The sequence below is a fragment of the Stegastes partitus genome, unplaced genomic scaffold, assembly GCF_000690725.1.
Source record: "Stegastes partitus isolate 25-593 unplaced genomic scaffold, Stegastes_partitus-1.0.2 Scaffold721, whole genome shotgun sequence".
Lineage (NCBI taxonomy): Eukaryota > Metazoa > Chordata > Actinopteri > Pomacentridae > Stegastes > Stegastes partitus.
Window position 1 is genome coordinate 163,854 of NW_007578452.1, and position 16,360 is coordinate 180,213.

Below are 16,360 nucleotides of genomic sequence, written 5' to 3' on the forward strand. Positions count from 1 at the left end.
CTGAAGTCTACCATTGAGAATTGATTCCTGAGCAGGGAAAAAAAAATAGTAAAAAAGCGGTTTGCTTGCAACAGAAGGCCAATGGAGGTGAGCTTGTCTTCATTGTTGTGCACTTAATTGACAGGGAACCAACATGGACTGAAATTCTCCAGGAGCAATTAATAATAATGAAAGGCAGAGAAATCTTTATGTACGGAGTATCCTGATCTGAAGGCTTTCATTGTACTGTCACCTGTCGGGAGGAAGGTGTCTGATCACATTCTTAGCGCTCACGTGTGTGTGTGTGTGTGTGTGTGTGTGAGTGTAACCTGCTCTCTTTTATGCTCTGCCTTAATGGACACAATAAAATAAAATTTTAAATAAACTGTCCACATCAGCAGGGGGAATTGGAGATGTCTTACCTGGTTCGGCAGCTGTCACAGAACTACTACAGAGGAGAATGAAAAGCATTTAATCGTGAAAGCAATGAAAATAAATCTGGCCCCATATGTACTTATATAAAATATTTGTGTGTCACCTCACAGCTACAAGGTCGTGGGTTAAAATCTGGTCATCATTGTCGTCTGTCACTCTGTGTCCTGTGATGGACTGATAGACTAGTGACCCGTCCAGGGTCAAACCTTATTACTGTATATTATACTGTTTTATATATGTATGGGTTGTGACATGGCTCTGTATCCCTTTTCACTTTCCCCAAAACACAGACTGGTCTATTAGTATGGTGAACAAGCTCCTTTTCAACACAACTGCCAGCCACAGACAAAGCTTTCAGACTCAATTTTCACACATGCTTCACTCAATAAGTGCTCTCTCAGCTTTTTACACTTTTCCTTCATTACAAGCATTTTCTTTTTTCCTCACGCCTGTCCTGTCTTATCATCTCTCTCACCACTAATGTTTATCCAATTTACTTACAATTACAGTAAGAGAAATGAAAATATTTATTTTAATTAAGAAAACTAAGTTATAAAGAGATTGACTCTGGGTGGCAGTGACCATATGGACACTGGTGATACAATTCTGGCAAGTATGCTGGTAACAGATGCCACAGACCAGTTTATTTCCCCTGGAAGCGGGGATTCAAAGAAAAATTGGTTTATTCTTGTAAGGGATTTGCGTAATTTTCAGAGACAATGTTTTAGCAGAAGAATTATTTCAGTTTGGGTAGAAAAACAGGTGTTGAGTGCCCAAATGGGACATAGACCTTATGAGTCCCTCCACAGTTGTTTACTCAATCAACTAACTTTCTTTGTCTTCTTGAAACGATATGGACATTTCAAAGTGGGAGTTATCCTGAGCCTCGAAACAGTTTGTCAGCCACCAAGGCTTAAAAGTCAACCCCAGGTGACATGTTTTAGGATAAATGTGAAGCTTAAGAAGTATTTTAGTGGCTTTATCAGAAGCTTTGCTGCATAAAGTCACATCCACTCAGTCAGCTCTCCCCCCACATGCTCCTTGCCTCAAGCTGAGAAATTTAAAATATGCAAAGGAGCAGAAGAAATAAACTTTTCACACACCGCATTCAAGGTGTACCGACCATCTAGGAGAAGCACCATACATACATGTCGTAGTTCAACATGCATGCTGCGTAGTGAGTCGATCTCAGGAAACTCATTAGACAGTTCATCTGCAAAAACACTGTCCGCTTTGGGAGTGTTTTAATTCGCACAGCGAGCTAAACAGTCGATGCGTAATGCAGTAGCGTGTGCTTTTCTCTCTTTCCATGGGAGACACTAAATAGACACATCTTCACAGGGAAATAAGTGCAGTCTTATTTCTAAAGAATGACCATAATAATTCCACCTAGTGGGTTTTTATAGATTTTGATCAATACAAATGACTCAATGATTATTCCCTTTGACGTTATGATCTCTGGCTCCTAAACTGTACTTTGTGGTCAATACCCAGTACATACGCTTTCCTAACACAGAGGCAGGCGTCATTTATACTCACATTTTAAATTACAAAATGATAGCGAATGGTGCTTAAAAGCAAGCAAACAGTGTTTTACCATTTGCTTTCACATTTCAACTATAGACTGAAATCCCTTGTGCCCAAGCCCAAAAAAAAAAAAAAAAGCAAATGACACAGCACTATTATTATTGCAGGGTTTTTTATTTTTTGTACTTTACATGATGATGTATTACCTCTGTACAGGCTATTTCTGTTGGATCTCGGGTCTAATTAGCCACCTTATTCATCTCACTAGTGAAGATGCAGCTTCACTGTTTGTTTCAGTTACACACCACTGTGGATGGAGGGAGTGGGAGTAGTTTGGGGGAAGGGGAGCGAGTTGACTGTGTAGGAGAAGATGAGTTCTATTAATGTTGTGGTTGCCAATAGAGGTCAGAGTTTACTTAACAGACCTCTAAATCAGCCTTCTGGTGCCCAAGGGGGAAAACATTTATCATAATACTGTATAATACTACTTTTTTTCCCATTTGTTTTTCGAAGGGGGTTTTATTTTCTGTTTGTTTTTTTTTTTCCAAACGGTTGAATGAGTTTGAGTTTTACAAATTAGCTCGTTCATAAGCACTTCCAGTGTCAGAATGAAGTGACAACAGTGCGGTAGCAGCAGCTCCAGCACAATGGAGTAGAGTGTTATTTCTGTTAAGGAGTGTGGGAACACTTGAGGATGGTGGCCATCAGAAAGCATGCAGAGTCGAGTTCACACGTTGGTGCATTGAGCCACAGAGGCGTGTTGCTATAGAAGCAAGGGCAGGTTTTACAAAGGGACATTACACACCTACACACTAAAGAACTGTTCACTTAATGTGCTCCTGAGGGACTGGCTCACTGCAGCACACTCTATTCACCCCTTCCCCCTCTGCCTTTCAATCATCATCTCTCTCTCTCCCTCTTGCTCTATCACGCTCTCTCTCTCTCTCTTTTGCTCTCTTCTTTTTCTCTCTATTTTCACAGAGTAGGTGTCTAATTCTGTGTATTAAAACTGCCTGCGGTCCTTAACTGTTGAATATTTCATACCTTTTAATTTTTCCTGAGCACTTAAAGTAACTTTTACAATGTCTTTCCCTCATTTTATCCTCATCTCCACGTTTTTATCTCTCCCCACTCAACAGATGTGTACTGTTACTCTAGTAAGATTTTCAGTCTGGATGTACTCTATTGTCATTACAAAATAAACTGACCTTATGCTGAATAATGTAGGCAACCAACAACACATTTCCTCCCACCGGCTTTCTCCTCATTCTTCCAAATGAACCACATGAGTAGCACAACTGGGGACTGTCAGCAATGACAGTGACAGACTTTATCATAGTGTCTCAAATTTACTTTGAGGTTATTAAATAGTCCAATGGAAATCCGACAATGGCTTGAGTGGACCGTAGAGGTTTTCTACGTGTGGGTGTGCCAAGGCAAAACATTCATAACGACCAGAGTGATTAAAAGCAGAGGAGAACCAGTGCTGAATATTAATCATACATAAGAAATGACAGAATGGAACTGCATTTAAAGCCAAACCCCATGCTGCTTCGAGAAGACGAAAATATACCAATCAAATGAAAAGCCTTTTGAAAATGCAATTAAACAGTGGCCCTCACTTAATTAGGTTGCCTGTAGATACCAATGGATTTCATTAAGGATTTCAATGAATCTCTCCTCCATTCTTAGTTTGACCGTGACCATGTGAGAGCATTTTAACCTGCAGACACAGTCTGCAGGTTAAAATGCTATTCATGAGCCGTTTCACTTCTCCATTTATACAACCGCTTTGCCCCCTCAGGTATCATACAGTTCAGTTCTTGGCTTCAATTCCTCCCACTTCCATCAGGCCCTGTAGGGGGAGGAGGGAAGGGACAGCAAGGAGGGGAAAGAAGGATGAGGTCTGGGCAGTTCATACCCCTATTGAGTCAAACGGACCCAAACATTTCCAGACATGCATCACGGGATCCTATGGGACCTCTGTGATTAAGATCTGAATGAGACGAGGGGGTCGCGGGTTGCAGTGAATCTCTTTACAGGTCTCAGAGTCTGTCATTACTCACTGATTGGTCAGCTGGAGCTACAGCACCATTTCGCAAAGTGCACGATATAATTACACTACAAAAAAATAATACTTTCAACAAACACAAAATCATACACATACTCAGACACCCAGAGGCGACATCTGGACTCTGGAGAATATCTGTGAGAGCATAGAGAAAAAATGCAGTAAAGTGTCTGAATAAATTCTATCTGAGTAGAAACAATGTACTCATCTGTCACCGTGAGTGCTATTCTAATGCTGCTGCTTGGAGCCTACTTTTCTATTTATTTTCTGTAACTGTGTGTAGCATTGTGCAACCTGATTTGTTGTTTCTCTTCAGTTTTGATGGTGGAGATACCTTGTCATGAGAGTGGGGTTTTTTGTTTGTTTGTTTGGTTGGTTGGTTGGTTGTTGTTTTTTTTTGAGGTTGTCACAACCAACTGGAAGATTATAATTAATCTTCCCTGTGCTCTTGTTTCATGTTTCAGAAAAACACTAATTAATTTCTCATTAGAAGATAATCAAGGATAAACCAGGTATTTAGCTTAAATCAAACACTGATGGGGATACATCTAAGACTTTGAACATATTATTACCATAATTAATGCAGTTAACATTAGCCCTTTGGTGTGACTTCACAAAATGGAGCAAAGTCACACCATATTTTAACTGTTACATAAGGGGGATTATAACAAGAAAGATACTAATGTCTGTTTTTTTAGATGAGCTGGATCATTTGCATGTAATTTCATTTTAATGTTTCTAAAGCTCTGGTGGATTTTCTCACTTTGCAGTTCACGAGATTTTTAGATAAGGTGACACATATCCATTATTAATGATTGGCCTGTACAGCTACAATACATCACCTGCGCCCTAACGTAGCTAATTATGCATTCATAGGCCATAAGTAAGCAGGACAAATGAACTGACTGCTCTTGCATTGCTTCATACTAATTACCTCAGTAAGCCAGATGCTAATTAGTTTTATCATCAGTCCACATGATTAGTTTTAATTTATCACAAAATTGACGATCTGTATTTTACCATCATGATCTGATTTAATATGATTACGCAACATATTTCAGGTGTAAGAATTATTTTCTAGCAAACTCACTAATGATAAACCTGCACATTAAAAGACCAAAAACAAGACTACTGATTCATTACAATTCAATTAGACTAGGGTCGCAAAAGAGGTTCTCCTGGGCAGCTCCTGGTGGTGCAATAAACCAGACAGACCCAGACAGAGATCTCTAAGAGCACATAGCCTGCAGAGATAGAGGTCAGCCATGTTAACTGGATCCTTGGAGAGCAGAACAGATCTATATCCCACAGGCAAACTGTGAGACCACCAGCTGTGACTAGATGCCAGTATTACAGCAGACACCACAGGAACATACAAAAGACAGTATAGCCTACAGTTTGTGTGACGCTACTGCGCACAGGGACTTTGTGAACTGTGTTAGATATGCAAGCAGCGGAAAAATACAGCAACAGTTGTGCAACCTAAACGATTGACGTTGAGCGATTTTACGATAAACCACTCTGACCATCATTGCAAAACCAGGAGGTGTATGCATGTATACATGAATTTTCCACACAATTTTCACAGTTTGCCAGGAGTTCGGTTTGCGATCATACATTGTGACTGGTAAATGGTCTGCACTTATATAGCCTATTCATGATTATATAGCACTCATAAGCTCTACATTATGTTTCTGATTCACCCACACACTCACGCACTAAGCCATGCAGTGCACACCTACCACTGGGAGCAACTTGGAGTGCAGTGTCTTGCCCAAGGACACTTTGGGACATGGAAGGGCCGGGGATTGAACCGTCAACCTTAGAATTAGAAGTAGACAACCCACTCTAAAACCTAGGCCATAAGATGTTGATTAACTGTTGATAATTGATTTTTAATTTAACTGAATAAAATATATAAAGTGATAAGGCAGGACTTCGCCCTAAGTCGGCTGGGATAGGCTCCAGCCTCCCCGAGACCCTAGAGAGGATTAAATGGTGTACAGATAATGGATAAGGCAGAAGATGCTAGTGTCTGTCACAGTATGTAGTACAGGGTTGTGCCACTAGGGGGAGTCTCTTGCTCTATAACCAGATGAATTACAGGTGTGATTACTGGCCACCTGCTCAGTGCCACACAAATTGCAGAACAACAGCACCTCCTATCTAAGGAAGAAAAATGTCTGCTTTCTTCTGCTAACAATGGCGGTGGTGTTGATGAACACTGCAGCATATAGTGAAAATTCCTCTGTCGTTGTCTGGCAGCTGTCTGGTTTAGGTAGGGTCATGCTAGCATGCTGAAAAGAAGTAGTAGGCAGGTGCTGGGTTAATGCAGGCCAAGAGCAAAGTGTCAGACTGCAGAGATAAACTGCATCAGCGGCACCCTGCTGCTTTGCATACAAATACATTTTAGCAGTGGGAATAAATACTGAAAAATTTCCTGGACTGATCAGGTTAGTGTGACAGTATTTGTGGACATCTGTTCCAGCTGAGCAGCTGTTCCCAGCAGCTGGACTAATGTTAACTACGGTGAACACAGGCCACGTCACTGCGCTCATGTAGATATGGCATTTTATATACATTTTTTATGAAACCATTATGAGTCAAGTCCACCGTGAATACACTGGGATGTTTTATTTTTCAGTTGTGTCCAACACATAATCCGATCTAATTTATTTCCCTAAAAGCAGCCAGGAAGTTGTGCAGCTGTTGGCTGTGTTTAACACTCTGGATTTTGTCACGCCAGGTAGAAGCAGAAATTTAAAACATATGGTGCATGTCTTCCAAAATCAATCATTTGTCCTTTAGTGCCAAAACCACTTGAGCCCTGTTCAACCACAATCTGAGATATCACAATCTATCAGTAAAACAGAAAATCCACTATATTCCCTTTATTATAAGTAGTTTTAACAAAATCATCTATTCTAATAATATTTTTCTGTATTTACACTAGCTCCTCCGGCTCCAGAGCAGCTACTGTTTGTCATACAAATGTTTAAGGTCATCAAGGTTAGCAAGCTGGCATTTGCTAAAGCAGCAGAATACTAACATTTAGCAGCTAAGTTCAGCTCAGAGTGTGCAGATCATAAATTATATTCTTTAGCAAATTCAGCAGTAGGATTTGGAATGGAGAAAAAAACTGTGGGACACACGAACTTCACAGGAATATCTTGCCTGTGGAAAGTAATGACACTGTACAGTTTTCACACACATCATGGCGATTACGTCACTGCATTGCACTAACAATTATAAAGTATTGCATATGTTAATTCTTTTTTCCTCTTTTGTGCTATCCATCGTATCTGATACAAATGTGATCATTAAAGGCTATCTCTGTGCATTAAGTTACAGGTTGGAAGCAAAACGTACCTAATTTATCCTGAACATCCAAGAGAATCATTCATATCATTTAATTAATCGAAGCACTGTAACATAAAAGCGTCACTGTGTAAAGCCAACTTTGCTGAAAAGTAAAGACAGGTAAGAATGGAGCAGGTTGAGCGGTAGCCCCCTCCCCCCGGGCTTTAGGGCTAAACCATAGCTCCAGGTAAATCAGGCCAAATTAGGCAGTAGATGGTGAAATCACGCTGGCTCGAAGGGGCCCCTGGTCCTCCGCTCTGGTTCATTTCCCTGATGGAGTCTCGGCTCTGAACACCAGCACTCTAATTAAACGTTATGCAGATTCCTCCACATTCTATCAAGAGAACAGGGCACGACATGAGTAAAGAACCATGGTAATTTTTCAGTATGTAGTCATGAGGACAAGATATTATAAAAGCCATTGGTCATGAGTGCTAGACTATGTTGAAAAAAAAAATGACACAAGGAGATTTTTATCTTTGTTCCTCGTCTTCACCTCTCTTGAATCCTTTTCATCTGTTGTTTTTTTTTTTTTTACCTTTTTTTCCTCCAACTATCAAGTGTGACAGCCTATACCAAAACTATCCTGAAAATCAGTTATCCTGTGAATCTAATTTACCTTAAAAGATATCTAATGTATAGCACTCAAGTCCTGCTGTGTCACTGTGGTTGTGTATTCATTTTTTTTTATTTTTTTTTTTTACTTCGGGGACCACAGGAGTGTAAAAGTAGCTGCTTTTCCAGGGTTTAGGGTGCCTGTTAATCCCCTGCCTGTGTGGTTATGGAGGTAAAACACATTTCCGTGCTCATGCTCTGTAGCAGGCTGCACTGGTGTGTGGCTTAAGCTCCGAGCAACAGGGAAGGGAAGATTCAGCCATTTATTCCTTGGGAGAGATTTTTTTTTTTCCAGTGTCGTGCTGTTGGACGCGTGTATTTTGGGGATTAGTGGCTTAATCGACCTTGTAATGGGGAGATCAGAGTGGCATGCAGGCATGGAGAGAAGTGCGCACACACATGCTGATACACACATATACTGTATTCTTTCATGCACACTGTCATATTTAGGCAAACACACTTAAGCACACAAATCTGTGCATCCTTACTTTATTAAAAACACACACCCGTCATCACACGCTCCACTTTATTTCATAGGCCACCGCACCAACCGAAACCAACTACAACATTTTCTTTTTACAAAGAAATATGTATAACACACACACACACACACACACACACACACTCACTAATAACCTCATACTTCTCCCCAATAGCCAGAAAATGTCCACTCTCACCACACAGTACCCCAGAATACATTGGACACCTTATCGCTGCTCCCACCCACTGCTCCCTCTGTAATATGCTGTGGCTGTGCTGGTACATTGCACTGCAGACCGAGGGCTCTCCGGGGGGTCAGTGTATTGTCTCAGTGAACAATGAGAACTCTGGCTAATGCTTCTGTGGACTCAAGAGGTCAGCCCTGTGAATCACCCGCTCTGTCTATGAATTTCCTACAGTACATGCCCGTCTCTCTCTTTTTCCCTGAAGGTTTGTTTGGCCTCTCTGCTAGGGTCACTCCTCTTTCTGACTGGCGTGGCGGCTAGAGTTGGGAAACCGGAGGGTCGGAGGTATTGGAGTAATCCGTGTGTTATCTCACATCAGCGGCAGTCGTGGAATCCAGTGCAGCGCAGCTGATAACATGAACAAACAGTTGGGATCATTAGAGCGAAGACATTGTGTAATCACCAGTCTAATCTCCCTCTAATCCCAACATCTCTCCAACCAGCCAGGGGCTCCAAAGCACACGGGCCCATACACCAGTCCAAATCAAGGCCTACACACACAGATACTCAGTGCACAAACCCGCGCAAGTGGTGCCACTCAGGCAACATGAACTCTCACACAGAAGAAACATATGCAAACAGCACAGCTAGGCAGCATACCCACATACACAACACTCACTCGCACACACCATTCCATTTTTTGTTTCTAAACTAATAACAGGCTGTGCGCACATGGCCAACCCAGAGGAAAAAATCAATACTCTCTCAGACAAAATCAAGATTTCTTTTATCCTTCCATTTTTTTTTCTTTTGCTTTCTCCCATCGCTCTGTTTCCTCTCTCTCTCTCTCTCTCTCTCTCTCTCTCTCCCTTTTCTCAATCGACACCAGCAGCTTCTTGATCTCTGCGGAAGTCCTTGGAGCACCAGGCACCAGATACTCCACTGGCAGATCTTTGGTGGTGCTCACCCTCTGAGGTTGATCGATTAAAATAATAAGACATTTTCCCAGGATGCTCATCTCTTTCTCTGTGACCCACACCTCTGCCCTGGCCTAGTCCATTCCCGGTTCATCTGTGTGTAACAAAGCCGACCTTTGCAACAGCAGGTCAAGCCTTCCCATTTCCAGCATGTTCGTGCGCATGAAAGGAACTCCTGGATCTGCTTCAGCTCTCTCAACACCCCGGGACAAAGAATCCAGCAACAAATGATGAGTTGGGACTGATGCCTGCAGAAGATGGTAGAATACCCAGACCTGGTACTGCGCACACACACACAGATACTGGACAAACAGAGAGAAAAGAAGAGAGGCCTATGGGAGAAACAGGGAGAAATATGGAGAAAGGGGGGAAGGGGAGGAGAAACAAGGGGAGATGTAGACACCACAGCCTCCAATCCACCCATATTGGCATCTTTTCATCGCTAATGGGAAAGACAAATGGAATATCTCTGTTTCAAGGCTCTTACAGATGGACAATAGAGGAAAAATACCCAAACAGAGGAGAGGCTGAGGAAGATGGGCAAGGAGGAAGGAGATAGTTTGTGTTTTCTGCTGGCTGCAGTGATTGCACGCTGGCAGGGGAACAGTGGGGATACGCTGCGGCTGGGAAGCGAAGAAGACATGGAGAGGCAGATATAATGCAGCATGTCTTTTTTTTTTTCCCCCTCTTCTTTTCTAAAGCTTTGGCGCCATCAAAATGCCTCAGTCATGCCAATAAAGCCTGTTTGAAATTAACTGAATTGACAGAGACAGCCAGTGAGACAAAGGCAGAGAAGAGTGGAAAGGGTGTCAGAAAGGTGTCAGAACAGGGAAAAGGAAAACTCGTTACAACTCGGGTTTTTTTATAATATATAGATCCCTCATTTTGTATCCGCAGTTTGTTTTATTTATTTGAAGTTAGTGGCTTAATGAGATCCCAGTGGTACTACAATAGCTAAGAATGAGGCAGAGAGAGAGAGAGAGAGACATGGGAGATGGGAGACAATCTCAGGAAAGGCAGAGGGAGGGATGCAGGCAAGCAACACAACAGGGATGAAGGAGGACTATGGATCAGAACATCAGAGAAAGTGTAATATTGACAAAAAAAAAGGACTGGAAAAACCATACAATACTGCAGCAGCTGACTAAACTGCATTACAGTTCTCCTGTAGAGCTCAACAGTTGCTTTTTTTTTCTCCTTTGTTCTGGGCCCATTCTGATAGATATACATCCAAAGTTCTGGGAAAAGACAAGTGCGTGTTCAGCCAGGCTGTTGTGAGCTCGAAAAAGATGAAGCCCGATGCAGATTGCATACCTCAACCCTGGCTGAGAGAGATTGGCCACAGTGGCGCGGCACCCAGCCAACTCTTTGTGCCGAGCAAAGGAATGGAAAACAGATGCCACATAAAATGCCCTGGCATGAGGGCTGTATATTGATTCATTTGCTGTATTTTCTCTCTTTAAACAATGCTGCTTTATTACTTAGCTAAATATGCTGTATGGTTGCATGAGCACACACTTTGGAGTGAGTGTGTGTGTTTATGCTATGATGTGTATCTAAGCTTCGTTGTGTGTGTGTGTGTGTGTGTGTGTGTGTACAAGAGACCCATTCCAAAATTTGCCCGGGAGTGCAGCAATTGAAAAAGTTTTAAAAAAAATAGAAATAAAAAAAAAAACAGAATTGCAGCACGTGTATGTGATCAAACTGCACACAGCTTCTTTTTTTTTTAAAGATCTGCAGGTACCAAGTGTAATCTTTAAAAGTGATAATGCTTCTCTGTGACTTGGCCACCTCTTGTTATCTGAAGTAAACAGGTGAAGTGCCCTCCAGAGAAATAAGATCAACACTCTCCTGAGCTCCAAGTCAGACCTGGAGTGACTCATAAACACAATCTGCCTGTTGTTGTTGTTGTTTTTTTTCTTCTTACTTTTACCACTAATACAGAACCATTTCCTCTTGGGGTTATATAACAGGATGACTTCTCCTCTTTTGTCAGGAGAATCTGTGTCCCCTCGCAAAGTGTTTTTTTACTCATCCTAAGTAATTGCCTCACACTTGGCTCTTAGATGATGTCACCCTCTCTCTTATCACCTGCTCCCAGTCACACACACTACTCCATCCACACTGCATACACTCGTTCCCTTCACCATCATCATGGTTCATAGCTGTCTCATAAATGTCAAGCTCTCACTTTTCCATAGGCTATTGCTTGATGCCCCCTTGCCTCATGGTGTTTGCAACTCTCCGTGAGGGAAGAAAGTAGTGGAGGGCGTTTTTTTTTTTTCTGTTTTTTGGCATGGCAGGAAGGGGCGGAAGGGGTAATGAAAAGGTATGTGTGACGAATTGAGGCAAAGGGCGAGGAGGCAAGCTGTGTGTCGATGAAGAGAGGAGAGGAGATGAGGGCACAGCAGAAGGGGGGGAAAGTCTGTGAAAAAATGCAGAGTTGAAGGGTTTGGAAGAGCAGAATCAGCACTTATGCAAACACTCTGAGGAGCTAGCCACACACACACTGACACACACACACACACACACACACACACCTGTACACAGCCATCCTGCGAGTTTTTGCTGTAGCACTGTTACGAATACCTTCCATATCGGGATGTCATACTGGGCAGAGCTGGCTCTTGGAACAGCGACTCCCTGTTGCGCTGTGAGGCTATTACATGGTCTAACAGAGCTCGACTAATAACATGGACCGGATCAGCCACTTCCCACTTCCTTCTCAGATCATCACGTATCACAGGAGTTGGGGCATTTTACCACCCACTCATGCCAGAGACCTTTCTCAACCCTAATCCTACACACAGAAACACACACAAAAGTACTACTCTTCTTTTTCTCTCGTAAACCTTCCTAACCTTCCATACAATACATTCCATACAGCATAAATCAATTGTTGCCATCGTTCAGTTGGCGACCATCCACCGTCAGTGTTTTATAGTGCTTTGTTTGGCTGTTTGTTGCCGTTAATCTGTTTGAATAGCTGTGGGGGGCTTTCCAAAAGCACTTCCCGCTAAATTTACTGTCTTGGTGGCTGAGCACACATCTGTCTTTTCCTCAAACAGAATTCACGCCCAAATTCACGGTCCAAATCCTTTGTGCATGAACACCTTCAATCCCCGGTCCCCAAGTCCTTGTTTGGTAATTGTGTGAGCATGCATGTTGGGGCTATGAGATGTTTACTACTGTCACTGCGAATTGTGTTTGCCACTGAATGGGTAATTTCTTTTTTTTTTCAGGTTGTGTTTTGTGCTGTGCTGCTGATTGAATCAATTCTATTGACTGACCTGAGCGATAAAGAGAGATGACACGTGAAAATCATTGTATTAAACAGTAAGGTCTTATCGACTCTCATAATGTTGCCATTGTACCTAGCTGAAATGCCTCCCTGATTAGGTTTTAGATCACATGTGTTGCTACCATCGGTTTTAAACGGGATCTTTAAGGTTCGCTTCAGTGCTTTCTGTGGCACAAAATGAACCCACGACATCAGAGCTGAGAATACAGCGTCATTGATCTCCTTCTTTCTACAAACCGCTCTGCTCTTCTTCCAAAGCCAGATAGAGGCGGTGATTTGGCAGTCATCTGCAAGGTAAACATGAGATGTAGTGTTACAGTTTAATCAGTATGCTGGGGTTTTTCCATGTGTGTACATTAGTGCCAGACAATGCACTTGGCTTCAGGTGGCACAGGATTGCATAATAAGACAGTGGAAACTGACTACAGTCTCTGTGCGTATGTACAGAAAGAGGTCCTTTGGGAGACTGTAATGGAATACCATTAGAGGAGTCACAAGCACCAGGCTGTATGGCTTTATTGCAAACGGTGGCACACTAACTGCCAAGTGCGTTTTCACCAGGACGGAGCATTTTACACAAGACACACCCGCAGGCATCATGTCTGTCGCTCTGTCGGCGTCTCTCTCTACCCGTCTCACGTACCAAGACATCCATACACGCACATACTCCTGTCAAGCCCCTCCCTTGCCTCCATTTTTTCCCTCCATCAATTCAGTGACACCCAGCAGTGGGCCGTGACATTACAGAAAAACAGAGCAAGGGAAGGAGAGAGCGGATGGGGTGAAGGGAGGGAGGGTCGAAGGAAATAGAGGGAGGAACACTGCAGAAAAAAAAAGGGTATAAAGATTGTGGAGGCAAGGAAGAAAGATTTAAAGAAGGGGGTTAGGAGGGCGGGAGCTTGAGAAAAGATTGAGAGGGAGCAAGTGGTGGAGTGAGTGAGGAGTAAGTGAGGGACATGTGAGTGATTTCCTCAATGTCATGAGGCAACATGGGGGCGGCTGCAGCCTCGGGTGAAGGAGCGGTGAAGCAAACTTGATGGCCTATACACATCTGATGAGAGGAACTGGTCCCCTTGAAAGAAAGAGCTCAATAATTCAAATGGAGGTGGAAAAAGAGAGAGTGCAGGAGAAGGAGGTGGCAGAATGGGAGCTGCTGGTTGACAGGTATTTAGAATATACTGTATGTAGAGGGCTGGAGGGCTGGAGGGGTGAGTGTTGGTTGCTCACAGGTTAGAAATTATCAATCACCACCAGCGCCACTCGTGTGCATATGGATGTCAGACATGCCAGAAAACACCCTGCAGGTGCGCCAGTGCTTGTGGTCCAGAGGCAGAATTTCTGGCATAGTTACAGTGCAATGAAATCTGTCGGGCTTTGTTCCCAGGTAAGCTCTTTGTGCAGGACATCACTTTGGAGCAATTCATTCACACTGGCAGCGACGCAGTATGGCCACAATCAGAGCTGCCACCAGCCTGCAGTGCAGACACAACCAGAGGAATTATACCCTTACAAAAACCACGGGGAGTCCATTCATAGTCCCAATGCTCAAAGCACATCTCCATTCTGTATAGCAAACGCTGTGTCATTTGCCTCAGCCAGCAGTGTTCAGAATTAAAGTGAAGAAAATTTGCTGCGGCAATAACATAGTGAACCCCAATCTGGCTTGTGAGAGGTTAAGATACCCAGCACTTACATAGCATGTAATGAAGGTGACACAGTAAGAAAAAGGAATGAGGGAACATTAATTCAGAGATTTTGCTCTTAGCTAAATTAATGTTGAGCTGGATGAGAATTAAAAAGAGGTCACAGTGGGTGAGGCTGTGACAAGAGGACACAGATTAGAATTCTTCATAATGCAGTAGCTTTAAATTTATTTCTAGGGGCCAAATTCTTTTCTCACAATGTTGAAAAGTTTTAGAAATCTGGAATTGTTCCTAAGTTGGATGATAATAGCCAAGCTAATTAGAAGCTGGCTTCAATTAAGTATTAAGCAACAAGATAATCTCAGCCATTTCTCCAACCTCTAATTTGAGTGCAGATATTCATTTATGTGAAAAATGGTATTCATTTTCCCACATACATAAATATTCATTGCGGACTCGCTGAAATGGTGCTTTTCAGCTTGATAGTTTTCCTGACATTAAAGTTTGTGCGTGATGGGGCTGCAGTGCATCCTGCTGGTTGAGCATAAGCACCACAAGCCTCACAGCCTCACCGATATGTGGCCACTTGACCAACTTCTGCTTTATCTACAGTTTTTCAGTGAAAGCAAGAACTCTCTGCAAACTCAGCCCTGATTGAAGCTAAACTGGAATGCACAGCCTGATTTGGAGCAGCACTGATAAAACTCTGAAGCTCTTTCACTATTTTCCCAACTCAGAGACTGAATTTGATCTATGACTTGGAGAGTTTACAGCCTTTGAATTATTTTAGAGTTTCAAAACATGTCAGTTGTTATCACATAACTGAAGCGCTGCTGCACCTTTCTCAGATGAAACATGCCGATAAGTAACAGAAGTGGGCTATTGTTGTTCTTGAGACAACTCCAAAAGCAATTCCTTTGACAAGGGATGTCTGAAGAAATTATTCTCTATTAATTGTATACAGGCAAATACATGCGCTGCTTGCATAGCAGTTGAGACAATAAAGACAAAGGTACAAAGCATAAGGAACATCAACAAATTTTAGTGTCTCAGACGTGAGTTCAAAGGAATTTTAAAATGCTAACACTCACAGACTGCACACACGGCTTCCAAACTGAGGTCTGGGATTTGAGACTGCAACCAGTGTACCTACAGTAGTGCGTGCTTGAAGTAATTGCCAAACCTTTACTGTACATTTTGATAGCAACTCAAGTATTGTACTAGAGCAAAGAAAAACACAATAAAGAAAAAAGATGCACACACAACCTTTAAAACTTGCTGTCTTTGATGTTATTGTTATTGATTAAAATAAATGAGCCTACAAAGTGTGTAATACATCTCTGGCATTGAGTTCTGTGTGGTTCCACTTTTTTGCACAATTTTTACACAGGCTTTCCCACTCAACTACATTTCCAGAGTGCTTAAATTTTTATAGTGTAAGCAGAATTTTTTTTAGCCTAGGCACTTGAGTGGATCCAAACACTTTGGCATTCATGACTCCTAAAAGACCTATAGGTGAAACTTTGTGATATTCCCTTTACACATGCATACATGGCCATGATGGTATGGAAGTAGAAACACCACTGAAGACAGTGCAATGCAATTATCTGATTATAATAATCCCTAGAACACCGTATTATCCCGTGAACAGTCGTCCTACAGCTCTGTGTTTATTTTCTTCAAAAACCAAACACACATCACATTTGTACTGTAAATGCTTGCAATCAAATGATTCATCAAGTTCAAATGTGTTTCATGCAATATGATTACTAACTTAGTGATGTTGA